The sequence below is a fragment of the Lissotriton vulgaris genome, chromosome 5 (assembly GCF_964263255.1).
Source record: "Lissotriton vulgaris chromosome 5, aLisVul1.2, whole genome shotgun sequence".
In the NCBI taxonomy this organism is placed as follows: domain Eukaryota; kingdom Metazoa; phylum Chordata; class Amphibia; order Caudata; family Salamandridae; genus Lissotriton; species Lissotriton vulgaris.
In genome coordinates, this window is record NC_141693.1 from 551,353,213 (window position 1) to 551,375,815 (window position 22,603).

Sequence of the window (22,603 nt, forward strand, 5' to 3'; positions counted from 1 at the left end):
AATTAACAGGGAGGATGCCTGTGCAGAGGGGGGTCCGTCAGGGTTGCGTGATGGCTCCGACACTGTTCTCCCTCTTTATCAATGGGGTGGTGGACCATTTGAGGGAGGTCCCTGCGGATGCCCCAGTCCTGGCGGGGGAGAGAACACCAACCCTACTTTTTGAAGATGACACCCTCCTCCTGTCCAAAACTCCCTCGGGATTGCGGAAGCTACTGGATAGATTTACCCTGTTTTGCGACGAGAGGGGGCTCACTGTCAATACATCCAAAACGAAATTGATGGTGCTGTTAGCTCAAAAGAAGGTAAGGAAAGTGCACATAACACTAAATGGGTACCCACTTGAGGTGGTGGAGGAGTTTGACTACTTGGGCGTTAGGATCAACAACCAAATGAAATGGGACGCCCATGTGGCCAAGATGCTCCTAAACCTCAAAAGAGCCTCAGGAGCGATCCTAAGAAACCAGCGCCTATCCACTAGCAGACCCATAGCCCCAGCTCTGGTAGCATATGAGGGCAAGGCTGTTGCCTCCGCTGTCTATGGTTCAGAGCTGTGGGGAGGTGAGAACACCACTGACCTGGTAAGGGCAGAGAACAAGTTCGTGAGGAACCTGGTCGCTCTTCCCCTCTCCACACCTCTAAAACCTCTCTATTTAGATATGGGAAAACATTCCATTGCTGATGTGCTGCGCCTTCGCCCTTTGCTGTTCTGGGTGCGCCTGCGAAGGACGCCAGAACTGGCAAATTATGCGTTGGTCTTGGACGAGCTGATCACACTGAACTGTGCGAACAAGATACCGTGGTTGTCAAAACTTAAGCAGCTGGTTTTGAAGCTAGGTTTGGGAGAATTCTAGACCACCCAGTCCCCTCCCCACAAGCATATCATCATAAAAATATATTGGGATTGGGTCCAGGAGGAGGAAATAAATCATGCTAAGTGGGGGGCATTAACAACTACCTTCATGGAATGCAAACCCAGTAAAAAACTTGAGCCCTTCCTAGATTCTATCCAAAACCCTAGGGACAGGTCTCTCTTCCTGAAAATGAAATACGGGACCCTACCTCTGAAAAACTTTACTGAGGGATGGAAAGGAAGGGGGCACATGCCAATTCTCCTAGCTGCCCAGGATACCCATGTACAAGCGAATGACTTTTACATTTTCTATTCGCGTGCAGGGCTTTTAAAAGACCTAGAACAAAATGGTTCAAACCGGTATGCAGAGAGCTGGGTGTGAGAGAGACCAGAACTGCCTTGCGTATGCTCTTGTCAGATGTTACATCTATGCTAGTTGTATGCGGGGTCGCTAAATCCAGTGCGTGGTTCATCCGCACCAGACTGTTGGCTTAAGACAAGAGAAAAGATGAGCTGTAAAACTGATGTATATACCGATTCATGCTAATGTACTATTGAACACTTTGTTTTAAATGTAAATATTCTGATTTTATCTTTTTAGATCATGGTATGAAATGCATTGAATAGTAGATTTTTTATATGTGTTTTTATGTTTGTACTTTTATGATATGTAAATATCGAATAAAGTTGTACAACAACAACTAAAATCCAACGTCATTAAAAGATGTGTTTTTAAAGTGTGAGTCCAGAGAAACCAAACCCCAATTTTCTATCAGCTTCCAATTGGAAGATACCTATGTAAAATGCTACAGGGTAGCTCCAATGCTAACCTATGGGAGAGACAGGCCTTGCTGTTGTAAAAAGGGCATGTAAAACTTAAAAGCACATGTCCCATCTTTTAAATACACAGGACCTGGATCCTGGGCTACCTAGTCCTACCTTAGAGGTGACTTACATGTAGTAAAAGGGAAGGTGTGGGCCCGGAAAGTAGGTGTACTTGCCAGGGTGACATGGTAGTTAAACACTGTGCACACAAGCTCTGCAGTGGCAGGCCTGAGACCTGTTTGGAGGGCTACTCATGTGGGTGGCACAATCATTGCTGCAAGCCCACTTGCAGCATTTGATTTACAGGCCCTGACGACACACTTTGCATGGTACTGGGAACTTACTAGTAAATAAAATAGGCCAATCATGGAGAAACCAAGTACCATGACATGTTAGACATAGAGCACTTGCACTTCAGCACTGGTCAGCAGTGGTAAAGTGCTCATAGCCAAACACCAGCAAAACAAAGTCCAGCACATAATCAAAAACAGGAGGTCAGAAGCAAAAAGACGGGGGAAATCACGCCAAAATATGCCAGGTCTAACATTGCCTAATAGACACAGGAGTCACTCATTCAATGGTTAGATCTGTTGAGGTTCCCAACCTACCCCTCTTGGGAACTGAAGTCCAAGTTGTAGGTATCACAAATCAACAGTGTACTGACCACATTACTTCCTCAGTACCAGTTAAAATAGGAGATATTAGAGAGCAACATCAGTTTCTTATCTGTGATTCCAGCCCAGTAAACCTTCTGGGCAAGAAACCCTTCTCAGGAAGCTTAACTATGTCATACATTGCACCCAGGACAGGGTATGAATTGAGACCTAAGCGGCTGACGCCAAGTTCAAGTTACAGTCATCAGAGCCTGTTGTCAGACTGTATCCGGACTTCACTACAGAGGACTTGCCAGTAGACTTAAAGGAGGCAGTCAAGGGCGAGGTCTGGGATTTTACTGGAGAAGAAGTTGGACTTAACAAGTATTCCAAGCCCTTGAAGATTACCCTTTGGTCTAATAATGTTTACCCTCAGACTCACCCATTCATGATGACCCCTGGCGCAATTGCAGGAATTGCTGCTGACATTGAGAACATGATAGAGCAAGGGATCCTGAAGGAGGTTATTGGAAGCCTATGTTGTTCCCCAATTACGCCCTTGCAGAATTCAAACAAAAAGTGGAGGATCATTCAAGATCTCTGAAAGATTAACCAAATTGTCGATCCATGCTATCCTGTGGTATCAAACCCTGTTGTTATTCTAATCCAAAGTCCTCCAGAAGCAGAGTGGTTCATGGTCATTAATCTTTGTCAGGTATTCTTATTGGTCCCGTTGCACGAAGAGAGACAGTTTCTTTCGGCTTTCCGGTTTCAAGAGAAGACCTTCATGTGGTGTCGCACCCCACAAGGATATACAGTAAGTCCATCCTTTTTCAACCAGATTCATAAAAAAAGAACCTAGAGTCCCTGCAGTTGCCATGCAGCTCTATGCTAATCCAATTCATAGAGGATCTCTTCAGTGACTAAAGAAGCTTGCAAACAGGACACAGTTGTTTTACTCAATCATTTTGCTGAAAATGGACAGAAGGTCTCATCTGAAAAGCTGCAATTCTGTCAAAGGGAAGTCATGTATCTGGGACATTAAATAGCAAAAGGAGTAAGGTGAGAGTCTCATGATTGCATAGAGACAGTTCTTACAATGAAGTTACCAATCACAAAGAGAGGAGTATACCTCGTTATCACACAGTCTTTTCCCCCGCAGGGAATTACAATGCGGTCGTTACAACGACCGCGTTGTAATTCCGCATACCATTACCCCGCAAGTCGTAACAACGACTTGAGAAGGGGGGGGGGGCGCTGGATGTTGGAATATAATAATTTACTATTCCAACTCCAGTCAGTGCAGACAGTATGGAAGGTGTTGGATTTTAAATACAATGCCTTCTTCTCCTCCGCAAGTCGTTGTTCAGACTTAGGGAGTAATGGTATGTGGAATTAAAACGCGGTTGTTGTAACAAACATGTTGTAATTCCCTGCGGGGAAAAAGTTTTGTGGTAAATGTTGTATACCCACAGAGAGAAGTGAGGAGGTTTTGGGGCATAGTTGGCTACTGCCGACAATGGATCCCAAACTTTTCCTTGGTGGCAAAGCCTTTAATAGGGCTGACGCATGCTGATTGCAATGACCTGGTACCAAAGGATGACAAAAGCATGAAAGCCGTCCAGGAGTTTAAAAATTGACTTTGGAATGCACCCTCTCTTGGAATGCCAGACTACATGAAATATTTGTGCCCTTTCGTCATGAAAGAGATTGGTATGCTCTGCTTGTGCTAACACAGGCTAATGGAGACACGTGTAAGGCCTAATTACGATTGTTGGTCGGACAAGTGTCTAACCGACATCGTAGTGAAAACGGACTGCCCGTCAAGGAGTCGGCAGTTCCGCTTCCATAATTAGGATGTGACCGCCTTCATGGCGATTGCAAAGTGTATATTTTCTATTGAGGCTTGTGCTGCGGGTTGCAGCACCAGCCTCAATAGCAAATAAGCACTTTTCCCTCCGACCGCCGGTATTGTAATAAGGCAGTTGGAGGGAAGCCATCAATGTCAGACAGAAAGCCTTGGACAAGCTGTCAGATGGCTTTCCGCCCGACATCAAAATTGGGCTCTAAGTGTCCCATCTGCTATTTCCTAGTTACTCTTGATCCAGTGGCTGCAGCATTGCCTGGTTGTCTCAAAGCAGCTGCAGCAGTTAGCCTTAGCATGCAGCAAACTGAGGGAATCGTGATGGGCGATCCCTATATTGTGATGGTGCCTCACTCCACCGAAAAACTCAAGACGCATATCAGAACTCAGCATGTGACAAATAGCTGCCAAACTCTCCAGGCGAGAATCATTTTGGCAGCAGAGAATGTTTCCATCTGGACATGTAACACACTAAACCCAGTTTCCCTATTACCAACCCCAGAAGAAGATGATGAGAGTGACTTCGACCATGACTATCAGTGTAACTGAGTTAGTACAAAACCAAAGCCTGACATACTTGATGTCCCCCTTTCCGAATCTGAGCATACCCTTTTTATTGATGGGTTATGTCTGAGAGACAAATGTGGTATCTTAAGAGCTGTTCATGCTATATGTACTTTGATTGGGGTAGTGGAAGCATCCTACTTATGCCATGTAACTTCTTCACAAGTTGCTAAATTGATAGCCCTTACCAGAACCTGATGTACCTCAGTTGGCTTGTGAGTTACTATTTGCATGAACAGCCAGTATAGATCTGGAGTGGTGCATACTTTTGGTCAGTTATGGTTGCAGCTGGGATTATTTATTTTGGTTGGTACCCCTATCCACAATGGCTTGTATGTTGTATGTTTCAGATCTATTAAAGGTCCTCCAATTGTTAAGGGAGATAGCTGTGGTGAAGTGTGCAGAATACAATCCTGGTAGATTTTGAAACAGGGTACAAACATTAGGATAGCAGCTAGAGGACTAACCATTTATCAGGAGTTTCCTGGATTTGATCCAAGTTGAACATGGTGCAGTCATGTTGCAAACTTACAAGGGTGAGTCTGGCAGTTGCTGTTTCAATTTCTATATTTGAAGGGCTGTTGGATGTTTATTTGCTAGGAGGGGATAACTCCCACATTTCAAATAATTTCCCCCTTACTCCTGTAGACAGCCCTCCCTCGCCCATGAAAAAGGATTGACACTTCCCACAGCATCAGAGTATGCACAGCTATAATGTGTATTTTCAGATGTTGTCTGAATATGTAAAGGTGATTGAGGGAGAGGACTGCTTCATCTGCTCTTATCTTTCTGCTGCAGCAGCTGAAGGAGCTGCATACTTTCATTTACCTGTGTCATACTTGTTCTCCTGATCTGTTTTCTTAAATATATTTTACCAATTGAACTCCATTAAACGGTTTCATTCTGAGTTTGATGACTCTTTAGAGAATGTATGTATTGTCAGTGGAGAAAATCTGGATCTATGGGCGACTAAACACATTTCTCTCCCCCAAAAAGGGTCAAAATCAAGGGATCAGCCTGAGTTTTTGATGGAATTCTTTACCCCTGTGACTAACATGAGCATCACTAATCATAGCTTGCATGATGTAACATGCAAAGTTAGCCAAGATGAGAGGGCGTTTGTAGATGAATTGAACAAAAGGATAAAAATAGATGAAGAAAGGGGAGAAGGAAAGACGACTGCAGAGCACATTTTTGGGAAAGGTAGGGAGATCTTAAAGGAAGGGCCTCTTGTATTAAGCATTGAAGTCATCAAGATAGGTGTTGGAATAGGTAAATACAATGACTACCATGATGTGTACAGGCCTGCCAATGACAATACTGATAAATGCAATGCCAACGTATGCCATAACTTGTGCCCATTTAACAATGTCAATGTTCATAAAGACAATGTCAATGTAAGCCATAATCCATGTACAAACAACAATGTTGTTATCAGTAAAAGAGAAGTCACTGTATGTCAAGATCTAGGAATGCATAACCATTTCACCATCAGTAAAAACTATACCAATGTATGCTATGACAACTGTACACAAGCTATTGAGATTGTCAATAAAAATTACACTGTGACTGCCATATTATTTTTAGGAGTTCCAGTGAACTCGTCTCATTGTTGTTGGATTTACCCAAGGTGACATCCCCATCAACCCTGAGTCAGAGATTGTGGTCAGACAATCCCTGCGACCCACACCCACACCTATCGAATAGCAGGTCACAGGTGGGGGCTCTCTTAACCCAAAGATAAACGCACACCCAAGGAATACCTTGATAAACCCCACAGATAGATAGTTGCACCACAAACAGGTCAGCAGTAATTGGCCCCAATAAAACACGTTTGGCCAAAGGCTTGCTTTCCTCAAAAATACCACAAAGCTAGATACCACATGTAGATAGAAACACACAGCCACTCAGGACACGACATGCACACCACATGTAGTGATCATGCATTCCTCATGCTGGACATCTGGATACATAAACACTGGTCCAAACTAGCTCTCTCCAAGGTAGAGAGCCATCTGTGTCCTTATCAGCTGCCCAACCATGTTAATTTATGACTGTAATGCCTTTTAAGAATGCAGAAATTGGTTTATGGTTCGACACAAGATGTGTATAAAACCAGCCAAAACTTTTGGACACCGAGAGACTTTCCTCGGACGCATCCTGTTGAGACTCTCCCTGACGCTGCGTTTAAATAAACCAACTTGTTCCAGTTTGGCCAAACTCCTCTTATCTTTTTATTTCTTGAAGGTAAATTCATATCTGATCAACCCAGTAGAGAGGTTAGGAAGGAGTGAGTGTGAATATTAGTATTTAGTGAAAGAGAAAACTTTTTTCTAATCTAGAAGTCAGGATTAAGAGCATTTACTATGTGTGTGGTAAATCCACTTATTTCCAGCTAGTGTACAATTGTGTATGCAGTTGTTATGCCGCTTTAGTCTTTCCCTGAATCTATCATACAAATGAGTTCGATTTTCCTCTCAAGAAATATATTAGGCAAAGCAAGCAAAGTTTTACGCAGATTCTCAGTGATATCTTCAGAGCACTTATACCCTCTATAAGAGTAGCATTGAATGATGTGAAGATTAGAAAACTGTCCTTTTTATTTGATTGACTTGCCACTAATACTGCAGGCGCATTGACAGTGATTAATAAAGAGTTGCTTGCAAAGAGAGCGTTGATTATGCAAAATCGCCTTGCATTGGATTTACTCTTCGCCAAGGAAGGCGGAGTTTGTAAAGTCGTTCATGCTTGAGAATGCTGTGCATACATTCCTAGCGCAGTTAAGCAGCTTGGCTGCTACATTACTAATATTACAAACATAACACATGAATTAACCGAATGGGAAGAATCATGTGCCTGGGAGGGTTAATATCATTGATCATTGTTTGGGTCCATTGGTAAAGGATTTTTCAAGACAGGAGATTGGCTAGGTACTGTAGGAGGACGGATTTTAAATGTGCTTATAACCCCTCACTTGATCATACTAATTGGAATTGCAAGTGTGCTCATTTTCGTGAAGTTTTGCAAAGGAGTTTTAACACAGAAGGATATAAATTGTGGGTATAAGAAGCTGTCAGCAACAAGAGCAAGAAAGTGGAAGAGACTTGATGATCATGGTTGAAGAAATGCATAGCAAGCTTTATGACACCCTCGAGAATATATGAGAGACTAAGCAGAAGAATCCAAAGTTGATGAATGATGTGCTGTAATAAAGAATTTGAGTGCTGGTTATAATCATCAGAGGGGGGACCGTGGTAGTCGATTTTCTGTAAATAAAAATAGCATTACAAATTAAACTTATGCTAACATTAGATTGTGTTTACAGTGTCCTCCATCTTGCCTCAAGGTGGCAATGTATATCACTTGATAACTGCTGCTGAGTCCCGGCTCTAATTAAAACCTGTCTAGTTTTTACTGGAGAAAGCAGAAGACGTTCTGAGAGAAATGTGAACATTGTACTGAATCAAGGACAGTTCTCACTGTCTCAGGCTTATGTTAAAACAATGTATCAGTTCAACTGTACTTCTCGGACTGTGAGAATAGTTGAACCTCAATGTACTACTATCCAGAGAGAATACTCAAATGTATTATGTGGTAAAATGTTTCTTCTAGACTGTTTCCTCTCGGTCCAAACCCTGAGAATCGTGTGTTCCCGCAGAATGTATAAAAGTCTTTGTCTAGAGTCCTATATGAGTGTGTATTTCACTAGCATGAGAGACCCCCTATTCATCACTTTAAAAGGCACAAGTATGCCGGATTTCATTTAGAACAGTATGACATATACTTTGCTGCAGTTAAACTTGCTCATGACAATTTGCATATTAATTCTAAAGCTTTGAAAAGAGACTTTTTGTCATTATTAGGAGAATGTTTCAGGCATTATTACATGGGTTTCCTTAATTAGAAAATCAATGGATCCAGTCGGGGAGCCCCAAAGTCTGTATCGGGACTACATTTCTCCTGGTCCTAGAGGTTGGCACGCCCCATGAGTTAAAACTGAAGACAGATTGGCGCACCGACAAGTTCAAGCGTCACTAACAATTAGGGTGACCAACCGTCCGTAAATTTTATGGACAGTCCGTAATTTGGACCTCACGTCCGTTGTCCGTGAGGAAACCTTTTACGGACGCCTTTTGTCCGTAATTTTGGCCATCACAGGGAGCGATTCAGAAAAGGGGTGGTGATGAACAGAGTGTCTGAATTAAGCAGACCACTCTTACCCAGTCCAAAGATCAGGGCTTGATCCATCACCGTTATTTATCTCACTGCACCATCCCAGCTCAGAACCTGGCTATATGCAAATCAGTCTGTCCCTGGCCCAGTGCATCATGGGAACAGGGCAGACTAAACTACCAAGCCAATTCTTCACCAGAAAGGAGACAAGCTACCGGGGACCAGTTTCTGGCATTTCAGCCGTCTTCGGCCCGGCTTGCTTGAATCCTGATGGGGCAGTGAGAAAGGGACTCATGTCTGAGTATACCACACCTATAGTGGCCAAGAACGATTCAGAAAAGGGGGTGGTGATGAACAGAGTGTCTGAATTAAGCAGACCACTCTTACCCAGTCAAAAGATCAGGGCTTGATCCATCACCGTTATTTATCTCACTGCACCATCCCAGCTCAGAACCTGGCTATATGCAAATCAGTCTGTCCCTGGCCCAGTGCATCATGGGAACAGGGCAGACTAAACTACCAAGCCAATTCTTCACCAGAAAGGAGACAAGCTACCGGGGACCGGTTTCCGGCATTTCAGCCGTCTTCGGCCCGGCTTGCTTGAATCCTGATGGTGCAGTGAGAAAGGGACTCATGTCTGAGTATACCCTGCCACACCTATAGTGGCCAAAAACGATTCAGAAAAGGGGCTGGTGATGAACAGAGTGTCTGGATTAAGCAGACCACTCTTACCCAGTCCAAAGATCAGGGCTTGATCCATCACCGTTATTTATCTCACTGCACCATCCCAGCTCAGAACCTGGCTATATGCAAATCAGTCTGTCCCTGGCCCAGTGCATCATGGGAACAGGGCAGACTAAACTACCCAGCCAATTCTTCACCAGAAAGGAGACCAGCTACCGGGGACCAGTTTCTGGCATTTCAGCCGTCTTCGGCCCAGCTTGCTTGAATCCTGATGGTGCAGTGAGAAAGGGACTCATGTCTGAGTATACCCTGCCACACCTATAGTGGCCAAAAACGATTCAGAAAAGGGGGTGGTGATGAACAGAGTATCTGAATTAAGCAGACCACTCTTACCCAGTCCAAATATCAGGGCTTGATCCATCACTGTTATTTATCTCACTGCACCATCCCAGCTCAGAACCTGGCTATTTGCAAATCAGTCTGTCCCTGGCCCAGTGCATCATGGGAACAGGGAAGACTAAACTACCAAGCCAATTCTTCACCAGAAAGGAGACAAGCTACCGGGGACCGTGTGAGAAGTTGGCCTGATATTCAGTGTTCACTATTCTAGTGATCACTATGTATCAGTCCAAACAACCCTTATGGTGATTGGTTGTAAGTCAACCGATAGACCAGCTATCCTAGTAGCATGGACAAGAGCAGTCTTCGGGCTAAACTCTAGAGGGCGTGTTAAGCCAGCTGTTATACCATCACATAAACCCCTTGAACACCAAGTGAAAGGACACCACACAAGTGTTATGAAAATAAACAGTGTATTTATTTAGATCATAACAGCCCTGTACTCTTTATGAGGACAGGGTACTAAGCACACAACAAAACTCTTATGAAAATACTTTAAGTTGCTGTCAAAAGCCAAAACTACGTCGTTCCTTACCTTGAGCAGAGACTGAAGATCTTGAACGACGTAGTAGTTTTTTCGCAGAGACGCAAGGGACCAACTTCCCAGAAATCTAACTATAAACTAGCTGTTTTAATTATTCACAGCTGGAATAAACCTAGACTTTAGGGAGGAGGGCCGGTACTGGACGTGATGGGATGTTGAAGGGGTTTTCACTGCCGACCTGTGGAATAACGAGTAAATGGTATTTTACTATGGGACTTTAATTAGTTATCCTGGCCCCCTAGATCCCTCCTCTTGCCCTAAAGAGTTAATTCCCTTAAACCTTTTCTTTCTAGTATCCTACCTGCGATCAGTGCCAACTGTCCTTCGTCCAGTATTTCTTGTCGTGGGTTGAGTGGTAGTCGAGGAGTCGTGAGGTAGAGTAGAGGAAGTCCTTTGAAGAGGCGTTGACGTCACGCTCTCAGGAACTAAAGAGAACAAGAGATGATATTACTAGATATCTATAACTTGTTTAATCTAAACTCCCCTTCTTGACTCGAACTTACTTGACTTATTTGAAAGATGAAAGTTGAAGATGCAATCCTATTTTCTTTTGTGTTCAAACCTGTTGCAACACATAAAAGATGCACCTACACTCTTCCAAATAACTACCCAAAAAACTAGAGCATATACAAATTATAAATATTGACTTTCAATACCAAAGAGAATTTCACATTACAATGTACACATACAGTAATGTTCACCGACTAGAACCACAATCAGAATAAATCAACTGGTCAGCTCTCAAATAAGAAACATAAAATGAAAGTTATTCATTCAGCATCCTGAATTCAAGTAGTCTCTGATTCCTAGAAATAGAGTTCCCAAGTCCTTGCTTGTTCTTTCTTTCGTTGGGCGCCAAAATTAGAAGAATCTAAATTAAACACTTAACTTGTGTCTTGTCTTCTCTTTCAGGCTTGCTCCACGGAATTTTCAGATGTCCGATGACTCTGGGCGTGGCTGGCGGCGAAATCCCTGGAGGCGCGAGGAAACCGGCAGAGAGATCCTTCAGGGAAGCGAGCAGGAGGCAAAGCGCTTCAAGAAACTTGGGTGCGGTTTAAATAGGCAACCGCACCCAAAGATAACGTGCGCACGCACGTGTCTGCTCTTCCGAAAGCCGAACGCGGCTTTCAGGAACAGCGTCTTTCCCTCGCGTGCGCACACAAACGGCAGTGGCTGCATTCCGAGGGCCGAACGCGGCTCTCGGAAATCAAGTTCCCCCTTCTGCAAGCCTCACACTTTTCTGGGTCTCAGAAAGGAAAGTCTATATAATGTTTATAACGAGAAAAAATACACATGAAAAAACACGGAATGCATACTGTTGAATTCACACCTAAATGTACACAGAAATCACACAATCATTGCCATTGAGGTGCTGGTGCACGGGACAGGGGTGGGTTTCATGAAAACAATTAACCCCTGATAAACCTAATCAGGGGGTCGAGGTGAATCATGACAGTACTCCCTCCTCAAGATCCCCCCCAAAATGGGTGGGATAGGTTTTGGTTTATCTGGATGACGAGCATGGAAAGATCTTACAATTCTAGGGGCATGTTTCAGATTCTCCAAAGGTTCCCACGATCTCTCCTCAGGACCGTATCCCTTCCAATCAACCAGATAAAACAATTTCCCTCGAATTCTCTTGGAATCTAGGATTGATTTCACCTCGAATTCAGTGTCTCCATCAATTGTTAAAGAGGATGGGGGCTGAATTATTCGAGTCTTTGGATGAAAGGGTTTGACTAAAGACACATGAAATACAGGATGGATTCTATATTTTGTGGGAAGATTCAGTCTGACACATACGGGATTTATAACCTTTTCAATAACAAAAGGGCCGATAAATTTTGGGTTAAACTTGCGATTTCCCTTAATTTTCAGATTTTTGGTGCTTAACCAAACCTTATCTCCAGAAGAATAAGATGGTTGTACAGTTCTGTGTTTGTCTGCAGATCTTTTCTGAGATTCCTTTGCTTGTGCAAGTTTGAACGCTGCTAGTTCTTGGATTGAGGATAGTTTAGAAACATAACTGGTAATGGCTGGTACAGTATCTAGTGTCTTTATCTCCTCAGGGAAACTTTTAGGATGGTAACCATAATTACAAAAGAATGGGGACATTCCTAGAGAAGAATGATTCACGTTATTGTATGCAAATTCCAACTGACTGAGTAGATCTGACCATTCTTCCTCTGCACTTGTTAACATACAGCGAATAAACTGTTCAATGGTCTGATTAGTGCGTTCAGTTAAACCATCCGTCTGAGGGTGGTAACTTGAAGATAGGCGGACTTCCATGTTTAAAAGAGTACTCAAATTCTGCCAAACTCGAGACACAAACTGAGATCCTCTGTCGGAAATGACCACCGAAGGAATACCATGTAATCGAATTACATTTGTCATTACCAAATGAGCTAATTCCAAAGCAGTAGGTAATTTCTTTAAGGGAACAAAATGGGCCATACGTGAAAACTGGTCAACTATGGTCAGGATAGTAGAGAACCCCTTTTTGGTAATAGGAAGTTCCACGATAAAATCCAAAGAAATAGTGTGCCAAGGTTGAGGTGGAATTGGGAGTGGAGTTAACAAACCACTAGGAGCTTGATGTAAGGGTTTGTTTTGAATACAAACACTACAAGTATCAACAAAATCTTGTACATCCTTAAACATGGAAGGCCACCAAAAGGTTCTTTTGATTAATTCGTATGTTTTCATCGCACTAGGATGAGCAGTTAAAGAAGTATTATGGTGGAAATGAAATATCTCTTCCCTGATCTTCACAGTGGGAACAAAAACGAGATCTTGCATGAAAATCAAATCATCTCTTTGCTGAAGAAGAGGGTACTTCTTCTTCCACTCATCAAGTCCTTTAGAAGTTAGTTCTTTTTTGATATCAGAAATCACTGGACAACAGGATATACTAGCTTGAAAGCGAGAGTTAGGAATTACTGGTTGAATTTCTTGAGAAGATTCAGTTTGTTCAGTTACATTGTAACCGATTCTAGATAAAGCATCTGCCTTCAAATTTTCTTTTCCTGGACGATACGTGATCACAAAATTATAATCATTAAAAAACATTGACCACCTCAACTGTCTAGCGGATAAGGCTTTTACAGATCTTAATGCTTGAAGATTCCTATGATCCGTGTATATTGTGACTGGGTGTCGAGCACCGAGCAGGTAATGACGCCATTCTTCAAAAACTGCTTTTATGGCTAAAAGTTCTTTATCAGCTATGGCATAGTTCAATTCAGCTTCAGAGAGCTTCCTGGAGTAGAAGGCTATGGGATGCATTTGGCCAGTGTCAGTATTTCTTTGAGATAGGATTCCCCCAAGCGCCAACTGCGAGGCATCAGCTTCAACAATGAAAGGCTGACTAGGGTCTGGGTGACTTAAGATGGGAGCGGTGGTAAATCTTTTCTTCAATTCCATGAAGGCCAATTCAGCCTGATCTGTCCAGACGAATCTTGCTCCTTTACGCAATAATTTAGTGATAGGAGTAATGATCTGGGAGAAATCTTGGATGAAACGGCGGTAGAAATTTGCAAAGCCCAAAAAGCTCTGAACCTGTTTCACTGAAGAAGGGCTAGGCCAAGAATTTACAGCCTCCACCTTCTTGGGGTCCATTTCAATACCGTTAGGGCTGATGATATACCCAAGAAAATCCACTCTAGAAACGTGAAACAGGCTTTTCTCCAATTTTACGAATAAAGAGTTGGAAAGCAATTTTTGAAGAATAGCCCGAACCTGCTTTACATGTTCTTCTTCTGAGTTGGAAAAAATCAAGATGTCATCTATGTAGACAACACAACATACGTCTAAGAACTCATGTAGGACTTCGTTTATAAAAAATTGGAAAGCAGCAGGGGCATTACAAAGTCCGAAAGGCATCACCTGGTATTCGAAAAGGCCGAATTTGGTTCTGAATGCTGTTTTCCATTCGTCACCTTTTCTGACTCTAACAAGGTGATAAGCCCCGCGTAAATCCAATTTAGTATAAATAGTGGCCTTTTTAACTTGATCTAGTAATATAGGAATCAGAGGTAAAGGGTACCTGTTCTTAATGGTCACGTTATTCAGAGCCCTGTAATCGATGCACGTGCGCAATTCCCCCCCTTTTTTAGGAATAAAAAAGAGAGCCGAAGACACAGGCGACTTGGAGTGTCGGATGAACCCATTAGCCAAGAATTCATCTAGGTATTCTCTAAGGTGTAAATTTTCTTTCTCAGTTAATGCGTAAATTCTGCTACAGGGCAAGGTTGCTCCGGGAACTAGGTCTATCCTGCAATCAAAATCCCTGTGAGGAGGGAGTGTGTTAGCCTTCTTTTTATCAAAGACGTCGGAAAGGTCGGAATAAACAGAAGGAACCCCCTCAAACATTAAAACACTAGTAGATTCAGTGCAAAAGTCATGTCCTTGAATAACATCCTCATCTTTCTTTAAAAGAAAGCATTGATCTAGGCACTGAGAGGATCTGAAAGTCAAAGTCTTGGCTTCCCAGTCTATCTGAGGATTGTGTGAAACCAACCAAGGAATTCCCAATATTAGTCTGAATTGAGGTGCATCGATTAAGTCAAAAGTTATCCTTTCCCTATGGATTGCTGAACAATCCATTTCTAAAACCTCGGATTGTTTACTGATGGGCCCGGATGTTAACTCTTTCCCATCTACTGCTCTCACTATCTCTGGATGGTCCTTTAGGACGGATTTGAAACCTAACTGGGAGAAGAAATGAGAGTCTATAAAATTTCCTGTTGCTCCTGAATCAATGACTGCTTCAACTCTTTTTCCAGGAGAGGGGGAAAATAAACTCTTTAATTCTACTATGATACAGAAGTGTTTACAACTAGATGGTGGAGCAATAGAGGCCAAATTAGCAACTGAACTCGACGAACTGACCTCTTCATTAGTCGAGTTTTCTAGTTTTCCGAAGGCTGCTGAACTGCCGCTATGTCAGAGGTTTTAGTTTTACTTTTAACGGGACGAGTAGGACAATCTTTAACAAAATGACCAGATTTCCCACAATATAAGCATTGATTCATTTTTCGCCTCTTATCTTTTTCTTCCTTAGATAGGGGACCCCTAAGTGTTCCTATTTGCATAGGTTCCGCCGCCTCAACTCTAGAAGAAACCTCACGAGGCGTAGAACCTCTTTCCTTGACGAATATCAATTTGTTGTCGCTCTTTCCTTTTTCTCCCTTTCTTTCGATTATACGGCTATTCAGTTTTACCACTAAGTCTATAAAATCAGTGATATCGTCAGGGGGCTCCAGGATTTGAGTCACCATATCTTTTAAATCGTCCCTCAAGCCTCTGTAAAAGATAGAAACCCTCTTATCATAAGGCCATTTTGCCTCTAGAACTAAACGATTAAACTGAGAAATATAATGGAGTAAATCTGAAGATCCTTGTTTCAAACCTAACAACTCGTTATCAGCAGATTGAACAAAAACGTGTTTTGCGAAGATCTTTTTTAGAGCTCGCTCAAAATTAGCCAAATTGTAGAGAATCGGGTCATCACTCTCTACAAAGGGAATTGACCAAAGGGCCGCATCTCCTCCAAAATAGGATAACATAAAAGCTATCTTGGATGAATCATCCGGAAAGGCCGTTTTCTTAGCCATAAAATGTAAATGGCATTGTTGTAGAAATATCGAAAACTTATTACAATCTCCAGTAAACCTTTCTGGAGGTGCCAATGGAGTGGGCACGGGGGTTACCACCTGAATTTGAGTGGATGTTCCGGACTCGGAATCAGGACTTTGAAAAGTAGCAGGTGACAAAACGGGCTTCCGTTGAATGGACTCCTGTAAAACTGACATATCCCTACGTAAGGACGTGTTCTCATCTCTAAGATCCTTCAAAATAGCTGCTATATCCTGCAAAGTTATTTGGTCCATTGCGTCTGGGCGAAAATGTTTTCGTGGGCTTTGCCTTCTGTCAAAAGCCAAAACTACGTCGTTCCTTACCTTGAGCAGAGACTGAAGATCTTGAACGACGTAGTAGTTTTTTCGCAGAGACGCAAGGGACCAACTTCCCAGAAATCTAACTATAAACTAGCTGTTTTAATTATTCACAGCTGGAATAAACCTAGACTTTAGGGAGGAGGGCCGGTACTGGACGTGATGGGATGTTGAAGGGGTTTTCACTGCCGACCTGTGGAATAACGAGTAAATGGTATTTTACTATGGGACTTTAATTAGTTATCCTGGCCCCCTAGATCCCTCCTCTTGCCCTAAAGAGTTAATTCCCTTAAACCTTTTCTTTCTAGTATCCTACCTGCGATCAGTGCCAACTGTCCTTCGTCCAGTATTTCTTGTCGTGGGTTGAGTGGTAGTCGAGGAGTCGTGAGGTTGAGTAGAGGAAGTCCTTTGAAGAGGCGTTGACGTCACGCTCTCAGGAACTAAAGAGAACAAGAGATGATATTACTAGATATCTATAACTTGTTTAATCTAAACTCCCCTTCTTGACTCGAACTTACTTGACTTATTTGAAAGATGAAAGTTGAAGATGCAATCCTATTTTCTTTTGTGTTCAAACCTGTTGCAACACATAAAAGATGCACCTACACTCTTCCAAATAACTACCCAAAAAACTAGAGCATATACAAATTATAAATATTGACTTTCAATACCAAAGAGAATTTCACATTACAATGTACACATACAGTAATGTTCACCGACTAGAACCACAATCAGAATAAATCAACTGGTCAGCTCTCAAATAAGAAACATAAAATGAAAGTTATTCATTCAGCATCCTGAATTCAAGTAGTCTCTGATTCCTAGAAATAGAGTTCCCAAGTCCTTGCTTGTTCTTTCTTTCGTTGGGTGCCAAAATTAGAAGAATCTAAATTAAACACTTAACTTGTGTCTTGTCTTCTCTTTCAGGCTTGCTCCACGGAATTTTCAGATGTCCGATGACTCTGGGCGTGGCTGGCGGCGAAATCCCTGGAGGCGCGAGGAAACCGGCAGAGAGATCCTTCAGGGAAGCGAGCAGGAGGCAAAGCGCTTCAAGAAACTTGGGTGTGGTTTAAATAGGCAACCGCACCCAAAGATAACGTGCGCACGCACGTGTCTGCTCTTCCGAAAGCCGAACGCGGCTTTCAGGAACAGCGTCTTTCCCTCGCGTGCGCACACAAACGGCAGTGGCTGCATTCCGAGGGCCGAACGCGGCTCTCGGAAATCAAGTTCCCCCTTCTGCAAGCCTCACACTTTTCTGGGTCTCAGAAAGGAAAGTCTATATAATGTTTATAACGAGAAAAAATACACATGAAAAAACACGGAATGCATACTGTTGAATTCACACCTAAATGTACACAGAAATCACACAATCATTGCCATTGAGGTGCTGGTGCACGGGACAGGGGTGGGTTTCATGAAAACAATTAACCCCTGATAAACCTAATCAGGGGGTCGAGGTGAATCATGACAGTTGCACAATTTACACAAATTCCCGAGGGGCACGGAAAACCATATACTATGGAAGTGGAATGCGAAATTACTAGCAGGTAAGTACTGGACTAATAGGCTTTGGAATCGCTAGGACTACCTTACTGAACCTTCAGATTACTAGTAGGAGGCCTAGGGGACTCGGGTGCAGAGTGTGCACTCTCACGCGGGATGTGGGACAAAGTCTATGGAGGCTAGTAAAAGCAAAGTTAGTGTTCTCAGGCGAACCCAATAAGGTAGGTTGAAAACGAAAGTGGATCTGGACCCTTGGATAGTGAGGCTATGCTGGGGCACTGAAATGCCGAAGTTACCTAGCCCAGGGGCTGCGGCTGCATAGGTATGTATAGGCATTTTATATAGCGCGCTACTTACCCGTAGGGTCCCAAGGCGCTTCGACCACTGCGAAACCCTTCCTGGCTTCCCTGAGAGATGGTCCCTTAATGGGTATCTCCAGGGTGAGACCAGGCATCCCCGGCGGTCTGGTGGGGCCGTTAGTGAAGATGAGGCAAGCTAATGCCCAGAGTTGCCGAGTGTGATCGCTGATCAGAGTGGGCACCGAGGCGAGAGAATTATCGAGTCCGCTGACCCTGGTCCAGAAACCTGCCGCGCCGGGAATCGAACCCTGGTCCCGGGCCGTTCTCTGCTCTTGGGTCTGCCGCCTCTAACCAGTGAGCCACACTACTTCACACTAGGTCTGAAAAGACGTCGGGAATCCTCGTTGACGAACCAGGAGCCTGAAAGAAGGAGTTGCTGGCAGGGGACCAGTGAAGATTGTTCGATGGATCCAAGCCTGGATCGAAGATGGAAGACACCTGTAAGCAGAGGGGACCAAGTCCTGAATCACTAGCCAGTGATCAGATGGGCACCAGGATGGCACCGGATGGAGTCACCTCGACCAGGTGAGTGGGCGACGCTGGGCTCTGCAGTCTCACGGACCAGGAGGCGTTGTCGGCGACCAGGATGGAGGTGCGAGCTGTCCCACGATGGTTGATGCTGTCGACGTCGCTGGACCCAGGATTGGGGCAACAAGTCTTGGCAAATTCAAGCCCACGCGGTGGACCTAAAATGGCGTCTGGAGTGGACCAGGAGGGTCCGGGGTGCTCCTCTTTTGGAAGGGAGCAAGGGCCAGTCTGGAGCAACCAGACCAGCAGTGTTGTTGTCGTCGGTCGTCGTCGGGAAGGCCACAAGCCAGCAGGCTAGTAGCCGGACAACGAGGTGAGCAGCCAAAAAGCAGAAGGGGCCCACGCAGATCTCGTGGATGCTGGGGAGCTGGACTTCGGTGCTGGAGCTGCTCAGGGTCGGGGCTTCTCGGACCCCAAAGCACTCACCAGAGGATCCCTCGGCGGTTGTGCTGGATAGAAGTTGTGCAGTTCTGATGATGGCCGGTCCCTCGAGGTCTCGTCGCACCTACGGTTCTCAGCTTAGCTGTAGAGGTAGGTAGAGTTCAGAGGTGCCAGGGAAGCCGGGTCTCGTTGTGCTGGTCGGTCGGATTCCGGAGGAAGGACGTGCAGCAAACCGCAGAGTTCTTAGATGGTGCCTGCGGATGCAGGGTGACTACTCCTTAGCCACAAGGGAGAAATCTTGAGAAGAAGTCTAGAGTTCCTTTCGTAGAAAGTAGTTTCTTGATTCAAAGATGATCTAATTTGGAAGGGTCCCCGCTCCTGCCTTTATCCTAAAGAAAGGGGTGGGTACGTGACTAGGTCCTGCCCTAGGGGTGGGACCAGGAAGGGGGGTGGTTACACCCCTCTCCCATGCCGGACTTTCCCCAGGCCAGGGGCTGGTGTGCCCCTGGAACTGGTTCTAGCCGGCAGATGCGTAGTGAGCACCGGGGTGCCACTTGCAGTCACCTTCCTGTAAAGCCCTGCCTACCCAGGATACACAAAACCCTGTCTGGGATGGTGCTAGCACCGCCCCTGACAGGAAACCCTTTGTCCAAGCTCCACTCGCTGGAAGGACTCCCAGCTGCAGGGGGTCAGACTCGTGTCTGTGGTGGCAGCATCCATTTTGTGATGCTGAGGCTCGAGTTAACTTTAACCGGGGTTCACAGTTACATACATGTCGTGTCCCTCTAGAAGGGTGGAATGCTAACCCCGTCGCCAGAATTGGCGAGGGGTTAGTATTCCAATTCGTATGACACCTTACTCGACATGTTTTGATAAAGCAATACCAAAGATAGCATTTAACCGCGAAGATTATAATGCACTTAAGAGTATATGGTATGCGTTATCATGGAACAGCTATTAGGACTTGGTTCCGCAAGCTGCAAACGGGCTCAGCTCATGCCAGAGCACCATCTCACACAATTCCAAGCACTCTGCCTTCAGGATTGTCAAGGCCTGCCATAGGAGTGACTGATAGGAATCTGTGTGTCCATTTTAGGGTTAGATATAGGTATACTATATCTAAAGCAAAGGGTGATTACACCACCTTGCCCCAGCTGTCACGCAGCCAGTTGTGTCAGTTTTAGATGGCCAGCCAGGGGTGGCATAATACATGCTTCAGCTCCTGGTAGGCCCTGGGTACACCTATGCCCTGAGTTACAGGGTCTGATAAGGTGGCCCAGTACCAATTGGATAATGCACCTAGGGTACACGTGTCAATTTAGTGAGAGAACATCTAGGCTGTGGGTCTGATTAGCAGGCCCACAGCCAGAGAAAGTCGTAAACCAGTGAAATAAAAGCGAAAAATCTGGGTGATCATAGGATTGCAGACCCTACTCTCCTACAGACCGGTTTCTGGCATTTCAGCCGTCTTCGGCCCGGCTTGCTTGAATCCTGATGGTGCAGTGAGAAAGAGACTCATGTCTGAGCATACCCTGCCACACCTATAGTGGCCAAAAACGATTCAGAAAAGGGGGTGGTGATGAACAGAGTGTCTGAATTAAGCAGACCACTCTTACCCAGTCCAAAGATCAGGGCTTGATCCATCACCGTTATTTATCTCACTGCACCATCCCAGCTCAGAACCTGGCTATATGCAAATCAGTCTGTCCCTGGCCCAGTGCATCATGGGAACAGGGCAGACTAAATACCAAGCCAATTCTTCACCAGAAAGGAGACAAGCTACCGGGGACCGGTTTCTGGCATTTCAGCCGTCTTCGTTGTCCGTGAGGAAACCTTTTACGGACGCCTTTTGTCCGTAATTTTGGCCATCACAGGGAGCAGCACTGCTCCCCTGTGAGAGGCCTCACCTTCCTGATGGGGCGCCTTGCGCTCGTCCTTGAGCAAAAGAGCAGCCCCTCCCCGCCCATTGTCATTCTGTATGGGGCTGATGATTGCCACATACAGAATGTCAATGGGGCAGTCTGGGCTGGTAAATCATGTGGCGGCCTCCTCATGCCTCGGTGTACAGCAGGGCGTTCTGTAAAATAAAAGGCAAAACGCTAATGCTGCAACTTTAGCAACGTAAGAAAACAGTTTATAAAAAGAAGCCTGTAAAATAAGTTAAAAAGAACGGGTTATCGCTCTTTCACTGTCTCATCATTTTTTAACTGAAGTATTTTCAATATTATATCCAACAAAGCCATGGTTGCTGCTTTTTTTTATTTTAAGCAACTAACAACCATTGACAAAGCCAATAGTCCTGTTTTTTGTTGGTGTAATGATACTTGCTGTATTATATATTTGGATGCAATGACAGAAACAACATAATACCGGTCGGGCGGAACACTACGCTAGAGCTGATTTTTAGCCTAGGTGTTTTAAACTACGCCCTTAATTACATCGAACACCCCCTTTGAAGAGACCCCCCAGTTTTTTTACACCACTTCAAGCCCTGGAAACAACACCATGTCACAGTCACCTCACATCCTGGCACTGTGCATCATGTGTGACTCATGACTTCTACGTTTTCAGACTGCCTATGTGCAGGGGCATAGTGAACTTTCCCCCACCACACCCCACCCCACCCCTTGCTTTAGGAACTACAGCGAGGGTGAAGTTCTTCATGGGCCTCTTCTGTCTGCAACTCTGTAGACAAAGGCTCAGCTCATAATGTGAAAAGGTGGGTGAGTAAATAAGTGAAGGAATGTGTGAATGGCTGGATGGATGACTGAAAGGATGAATGGATGAATGAAAGGGTGAATGGATAGATAAAAGAAAGGATGGATGGATGAGTGGAGGTATGGATGAGGGAAAAGGTAAATAGATGGATGTATGGGTGGAAGGGTAGATGGATGGGTAAAAGGGTGGATGGGTGTATGAAAGGATGGATGGATGAGTGAAAGCTTAGATGATGGGCGAGTGAATGGGTGGATAAATGAGTGAAAGGATGGATGGATTGAATTGATAAGTGAAATGGTGAATGTATGGATGCATGAATGAAAGGGGTAGATGGGTAGATGGATAAAAGGATGAATAGATGAGTGAAGAAGTGAAAGGGTGGATGGGTGAGAGAACGGATGGATGGATGAGTGAAAGGATGGATGAGTAATAGGATCAATGGATGGAATAAATGAATGGACGAGTAGATGGATGGGTGGATGATGAATGAATGGATGGATGGATAAATGAAAGGGGGATGGAGGGAGGATGAATGACTGAAAGGGTGAATGGGTGGATGGATAAGTGACTGGGTGGATGGATGAGTAAGTGAATGAATAAATGGCTGGATGGGTGAAAGGGTAAATGGCTGGATGGATGAGTGAATAGATGGATGGGTGAA